Below are 7,650 nucleotides of genomic sequence, written 5' to 3'. Positions count from 1 at the left end.
ACTGTTGGCCACATACATTCCTATTTATCTAGGTGATATTATGCTTTTGCTTCACATGAAGTCGCCAAGAACATGAGAAAGACGCCACAAACAGACAACAACAAAAACTGCTATATTTCTTCTTCAGATCTTACCTCTGGAGACACAAACTCTTCTGCTACTTTAATACAACATTGCAGATTTCGCACCTGAAAGCAGAGGTTGCTCATTAGTAGTAGGACTGGAGGAGAACAAATACCACCTGGGCCTCTGAGCCGTATTTCCCCCCATCTCAGCTTCCCTGGATTGTCTCGACAAGGCTGGACCCAAAAGCAGCTGTTAATTCCTCAGTCACAAATTGTTCTTCCTTCTCCATTCTTCTGGTTTGGGGTCAGATTTGTAGAGATCAATAATTTCTTTGGTCAACGTATGGGTGGACATAAGTGGAACTGCGTCCTCTGCTTCGCAATGTGCACACACATGAAGGCTCCTTGACTACCGCTGTTAACAAATGTAGCTCTGGCAAGCTTGCAACTTTCATTAACACATTGAGTGTTGTTACCATCAACCATAAAAAAAACACCTTTGGCTCCTAACAGTCTGCCATGAATTGAAACAGCAAGTTTCTTGAACCAAAAATTGCATGCATCAGGGAACATCACTTTTACACTTCTTGGCTTTTGGTTGGTAGGATCCACCAAGATGATAGCTTCAAGACTGACATTTCTTGGGCTTGTACCTATTATAAAATGCTGCATTGCACTGTGCACAATCCCCCTGATCACGTTGACTCTGAGAAAAATAACATTAAAAAAGGAAAAATGTAGCAACTGTGGGGATATAGTGACGGAGGAGGCATGGTTTGTTTTGGATTGTTTTTTTTGGACTGTATGATTGTAAACGTAATTATTGAAGGCCATGTCTTTGGCATCGAAAATTCCTGTTTAAACATTGAATTACTCCCTTAAGTGTGGAATATGGAAGCAAATACCGTAAAAACCAGTAGTAAGCTGCATCTTTTTTGTTGCCATGGTTAGTAAAGGTGACGGGCAATAAAGTGGCATAAACAAAATGCAAAATACTGTAACTATTAAATAATCTTTGTCAAAAACATTTTGCCTACGTCCAATGGGATGGCTATCCAATTTTATATTGAACTCCATGTTACCTGTGTCTTGTGATTAACATCACATCAAGGTTTACAACACAAACTTTAAACTTTGCGTTATGTATCTTTGAACTCTTATCATTTTCCTCACAATGGAAAAGATAAACTTTTTCATTGCTGTGATATCATTCTTTGTTTTTAGTAATGGTCTGTCATCAGAGCTCTTAAAAGAAAGGAGATAAACATCAATGAACAGCCTTTCAGCTCTGTATCTAGTAGGATCAGACACATGGCGGTGTACATTGCTTTTTCAACAGTGTGCCCTTTTTACTTTCAGCTAGTCAGGGAGGATGGACAGGGCTGCCTTTAGGACTGCCTTGTAGTCCTGCCTTTTCTTATGGGACATGTCTGCGAAGACAAAGGGCAATGGCTTTACTTGGTCATTGTCCTTTACAAAGGTATTAAGAGTAAAGAGCTGTGTAAACGGACTATGGCACAGTTTAAATGTTGCATCCATGCACCAGGTGATTACCTTTTGTAGCACCTCCAAGGCAAAATGATTTTGTTCTTTTGTGTGCTAGAATGATTACAATGATTTGATAAAAGCTTTCAAATGCCGGAGCTAAGGTTTAAGAGGCCGTCTGGCTTATTTCCGACCAACGATTTTGATTCAAGAATTCGAATTGTCTCATTTCCTGGGATTTTAAAGCCTTTACCTAGTTAATTAATAAAACGGGTCTGATTTGATTTAAAATTCTAATTTGTGTTTTTTCGGATTTATCGAAGTTTGGTCCGATCCAGAGCAATTACCCGCCTTCCGAAACGGTTAAAATAGCACTATTGCAATTGCTCTCAAAAAATAAATATTCGCTAAAAAGATCCAGTTCTTTTTGTAAATATATACTATATTGTAGTTTATTTAGCAATGTTTATTATATTTTCTTTTTCTTCATAGGCCAAACAATTTCCGCCCGCCTCCCTTAACAAAACGAAATAGCCTTGAAGGAATAAAATGCACCTGCTTGAGACTATATAATTATAAATTTTCTTAAAAAAATTAATATTTACTTTCTTTTTCTCTATGCTACTTCCTCATTGACATAGGCGATCGAGGCATCTTCCGACTTGTGATGTTCACTTAGTTTTTCCAAATTTTTTTATGCTGGATTCCACAGTGCTTCCAAATTCCGTCCTTTAACTCAATACCCTCTCTCTAAAAAAAAAATTGGTATTAATATTTTTGGGTCGTTTAATTTTTTTATTCTCGCTGTGACTGTCTGTCGTGTTCTATGGGATATTTATTTTTTATTGCTCCTTTTTTAACTTAGGGAAATAACTACTAAATTAACTTTCTAATAAAGATTAGATATTATAATAATTTTTTTCAGCGATTTGTACTTCCTGTCTGAAGAAAAAAGAAAAATCGAAGAAATTTTTATGGAGCCGCTGTACGAAAAATAAAAAAAATTGGGTTTGAGAAAAATTTTGTGTTTTTTTTTTATAATTGAGCAGTTTAAAATGTTGTAATATATTACAATCTAACAATTCCTCACTTTTCAAAAAATTCCTTTTAACGTTATTTTATGCTCACTTTTTATTTCTTTAGGAAGATTAAAGAATATAAATAAAAATTAAAGGAAATGAAGAAAATTGACCTGTGAAATGGGTAAGCCACGAACGATAAGGCCTAATGGGATTATGGGGTAAGTAGAATTGGTAAGCTTAGTGAATTTCATTTACTATTCAACCTGTCTTATTATAAAGTCAAGATACATTTTCTAGTAAACGTTTGGGTTGCATTGTTTATGGTTTTTGCTTTCATGGGTCACTTTTTCAATCAGGTGTAAACAGTTCACTAGTCTCGGTGCAACGTTTATATCTTGTTTATTTTGTATTCAGATGGCAGAATAAATTTAAAACAAAAACTTAATGACCTATTATTTATCTGAGATCGAAAAAAGGTGGAGTGGATGCCCGAGCAATGGACGGAAGATGATAAGAAGACTCCCAAGAAAAGGGAGAACGGACAGAAAAGGTAGAGTCTTTGATTGCCTATATAATAAGCAATGCCACTTTATCAGAGAAAAAAATGTCGGAAAAGTTAGTCCTTTGACGTTTCTTAATTACTTGGGATGAAGCGACAGAGAGGAAAAAAATATATTAATAGAGCATATGCAAGACTTTCATGAAGAGTTTCTGACTTGTGGCTCTTATGACAAAATCACAAAAAAATTAAAAAAATTTAATTTTTTAGTTATTTAAAATACTTAACTTAGAATACTTACTGTTTTAGATCTCGCTTTTATCTTTGTTATTTGCCGGCCTCCATCTCTTCTGCTGGGCCCGTTTGAGGGTACGCTTTCGCTCTTGAGAAAAAATATTTGGTTATTATAATTTGTGAATTTTCTGGGAATTCGTGTGAGAAGCAGAGCGATTGTATGGAAGGGCCTTAGTGGCACGTTAGTAGCGTGATCACGTGATGGGTCACAGGAGAGCTTAGGTATTTTTTCACTTTTTTGATCAGATGTTCGCAGTTATGCTTTTATACTTGAGAATTGTAGTGTATCTGGCGGGCGGTGCTATATCATTCTTGATTCTAGTGAAATCGGAGAAAGAGTTGGGATCAAATAACTAACTCGGAACCGAATGGCAAAACTCCGATTCTTTTCCTCTGAATATTTGAACTTTTCTTGGCACGTATCCTGAAGGCAAAGATATCGAGAGGCACTCAAAAATCCTGTTAAGGAACGTCTCCTCAGTAGGGTGGATAATCAACTTTTATTATCACCATTGCGGTTTCCATATTCTTTTGAGAGTCGGAATCCGAGCCTGGAAAGCTTATGGTATGTCGAGGGAAGCTTTTTCAAGACCATGTATTCACTTCTTCAAATGACGAGGGGTTTCCAGACACAATTAAAGAACGGGAGCTGAAGCCTAGAAAAAGCCTTCACAGGAACAGGAGGAGCCTTTAACTGATAAAATCCTCTTTTTGAGTGCTCTGTGCCAGGATGTACTGAAGTGTTTGATTCATTTAAGATCTGGGTGCACCTTGATGTCGTCCCAAAAAGTAAAGAAACGGATAGGGAGACTGGGCAGCAAAATTTGCAACGGTGGATGTAGCTGAAAACACCTTGCGTTACATTCCCACGTCTTCTGGAACACCCAGAGACATCTCTGGGTGGGCATCAAACCAACACACTCAACTCGCTTTTCACCGATAGTTAAGATTATTCACGGCTAATTCGTATCGGTGAAAAAACTGGCCGGAGGCTGATCCTGTTCAAGTAGAGCAGGAAGAATAAAAATATAAAGCGCCAGTTATAGCATGTACAATAAATCCAGGGCTTCTTCTCCTCTTCGCGTCACGACGCAAGGACAAGGGCTTACTGGACCGAGGAGATGTTCATGTCTTGTGGAGAAGAAGAAGGAGTTTCTTGAAAATGATCAAGTTGGGCTGAAGCTCCCATTACTTTTTTTACCCTCTGTGAATTTATCACCAAGCAACCTGTCAGCTTTTAATGTTAAAATCTTAAAACATTTTTCATCTTCCTTTCAAGTCCAAAACAAAAAGGGCATTCTCCTTACAACTGAGCGTGGTTATTGCAGCGTGTACATCGTGCTACTCTCTATAATTTGTTTGCTGAGGGATTGTTAGTTTATGAAATTTTACATAAACTTAAACGAATGTTAATCTCTCTGTCTATGTAATTCGTGAGACTGCGCATTATCTCCATAGAGTAGAATTATATGTCATATATTTTGTCGGTCCTATCTGGACTTGTAAAATTAGGGCTTCAAACCTACAAGACTGAAATACCCAGTGGTTGAGTATCGAAGTTCTTTACCCGTAAAAGTATACAGTCAGGGGAGATCCAGGATTTTTCAAAGGGGGGAAGCTCTTTACCAATATTTTTGTTTACTTTATTGTTCAAGCCCAAGTTTTTTTTAAGGGAGGAGGGGGTTTCAGGCTTTTAGGCATTTTTGTGAAAGTGAGAGTTCAAATTAATTTGGTTACGGGCCCATATTTCATGGGCCGTAGGTTCCTCCCCCAAGGCAAAATATTTTTTCCTCAACTTACCTTGAGTTATATTTCGGAGAAAAAGTCTAGTTCGTATAAACGAACAGTGATTGAAATTTAAAGTTGACAGGCCACGAATTTACAGGAAAGAACAGATATGCGTTGTTTTGCTCACCAACGTGCGTGGAAATTTTTTGCCCTTGGTAAAGTGACCAGGGGAAAACTTTTGCGACTTTGCTTGCTTGTATCGCTTCTTGCGAAAAAATGGTAAGAAAACTCGTAAAAGATGTAAATGGAGAAGGAAATCATTCCGGCAAGGCAAAAACAACTTTTGAAAGCTAAAAGAAATCTACTTTGTTAAAATTATACACAATGTTTTTTGAAATATAACTCTTGTTTTTGTTTTAAAAAAAATTAGTTTTTTTTAGAGTTCAGACTCTTCCATTTCTTCCCTTATTTTCTTCCCTTCCTTTTATTATGATCTGGCTGGCCGGCTGGCTGCTATAAACTGTTTTATTATGAAAACTGCAAACGGATCTTAATATTCACTTCCTCAGGCTGACTGAATGTGCTCGTAGGGGACTGGGAACGAATACACCAGTTGTAAACACAAGATGGCCGCAGGATTTTACATCTCCGACTCGCCGTTTACAACGTTTATATGTGGTAACACAGTCCCAAATATGTCCCTGCAAACGTTTTAAGAGGATTTTGTTCGATCAGAGTGGCTTTGAGCAAAACTACAGTCAGCGATGCAAAGAACATCCACGCTTCTTTTATACATATGTTGCGATGTGACAGTCACGCTACTAAGATGCATCTGGTTCGCCGGGAACGTGTACAAACTTACAGCTGGAGGAAAAAGCTATTAATTCTGAGGATACCTAGAATTCAGAGATGACTGTAAAGGCTGGAACAGACATTCTAAAGCCAGGTAAGAGAGCTTAAGGGGTTATAGTATGCGAATTTATCAGAAGAATTTGTAAAGACGAAGATGTTCGTTACCTATAAATTTTGAAAATTTCCTGAATTTTAAGCGGTTGTCAGCTTTGCAGACTTGGTGTGCTGACAAACTTTATTCTTGTTTTCAAGAAAAGGTCATTTATAGATTCTGTTCATGTAATTAAGTAGTCTCAAGCAGGTGCCACATTTTTAAAATTTGCCTTCAAAGTTGGGCTATTTCCGTGTTTCGTCAAAGCTGGATTAGGCGGGTCGGAAATCTTGTTTTGGCCTATGAAGAAAAGAATGAATCATATTGAAAATTGCTAAATAAACTACAATGATGAGTATATAGTTTAAAAAAGAACTGGATTTTTTAGCGAATATTTATTTTTTGAGAGCAATTGCAATATGTGCTATTTTAACGTTTCGGAAGGCGGGTAATTGCTCTGGATCGGACCAAACTTCGATAAATCCGAAAAAACAAAATTAGAATTTTAAATCAAATCAAACCCGTTTTATTAATTAACTAGGTAAAGGCTTTAAAATCCCAGCAAATGAGACAATTCAATTCTTGAATCAAAATCGTTGGTCGGAAATAAGCCAGACGGCCTCTTAAGCCTGGGTTTCACAGTTGCATATTCATAATGGGGACTACGTTAATGATGGACACTAGTTTGTCGGAAAAGAGTATACATAACTAAAGCAGGGTATATAAGGAAATATTCCGAGTTTTATCTTTCAAACAGGGGGCTAATTTTCCAGATTGGGGGCAAGTTGTCTGCTGGGAGTGGGGGGGGCGAGTGGGAAAATGATTTGGATACCACATTGTCTGGTATAATCCAATTGATTCCTGTGTAAATGTTCTTAGTGTAGTCATGGTTACTGTTGCTTTTTTATCTTCATCCCCCTCTTCAGGTTCCACAACATCAATAGGCCCCCCAGTTCTACAAGTAGAACTGGACATGGACAGTTCTTTCAAAAGGATTGTTGCATGAGTAACAGCACTTTCTGGTGGACGATGATTCACCAAAAAAGGGTTTGTGACCTCAATTTAGCCCTGAACTGATGGGTTCATACTCTTCTTCAGGCAGTAATAGAATCCACTACAGTTGTTACAGTATTTATCTATCTGGAAATGGTAACTACTGTACATAGTTTATAGGGCTACAGATTTAACATAGGAAAAACTAATCATTCAGCTTTTTAGGTAAATGGTGTATCTAGGCTTGTGAAGGGCTCTAGCAACATGTCTTTTAGCAGGAAATGATGGCTTACGTGAGGTCACAACAGTAATTTATTTGTAACCACTTGTTCGGTGGACATGCTGGTGATTAATAACTTCTGGGAAACCAAATCTTGCAACTGACCAGTTGAACTAACCTTGTAAACTACAAATCCGTTCTTTGAACAGGTTTCGGCTTCCTTTCACCTAAAAGAAGACAAATAAATTAAGTTACTGCGACTTCAAATGTTACTTCTTGTTATATAGTTATTTATCTCTGACTTAAGATGTCATAAGAAAAAAAGTTCTAATAATCCGTCCTTTTAATGGGCTTTGTTTTCCTTTTTCCTAAAAAAAGAAAAAGAAATTAAGTAACCGCAA

This window comes from Oculina patagonica, chromosome 4 (genome assembly GCF_052425735.1).
Source record: "Oculina patagonica isolate OP01 chromosome 4, crgOcupat, whole genome shotgun sequence".
Taxonomy (NCBI): Eukaryota; Metazoa; Cnidaria; class Anthozoa; order Scleractinia; family Oculinidae; genus Oculina; species Oculina patagonica.
This window is presented reverse-complemented; position numbering follows the sequence as displayed.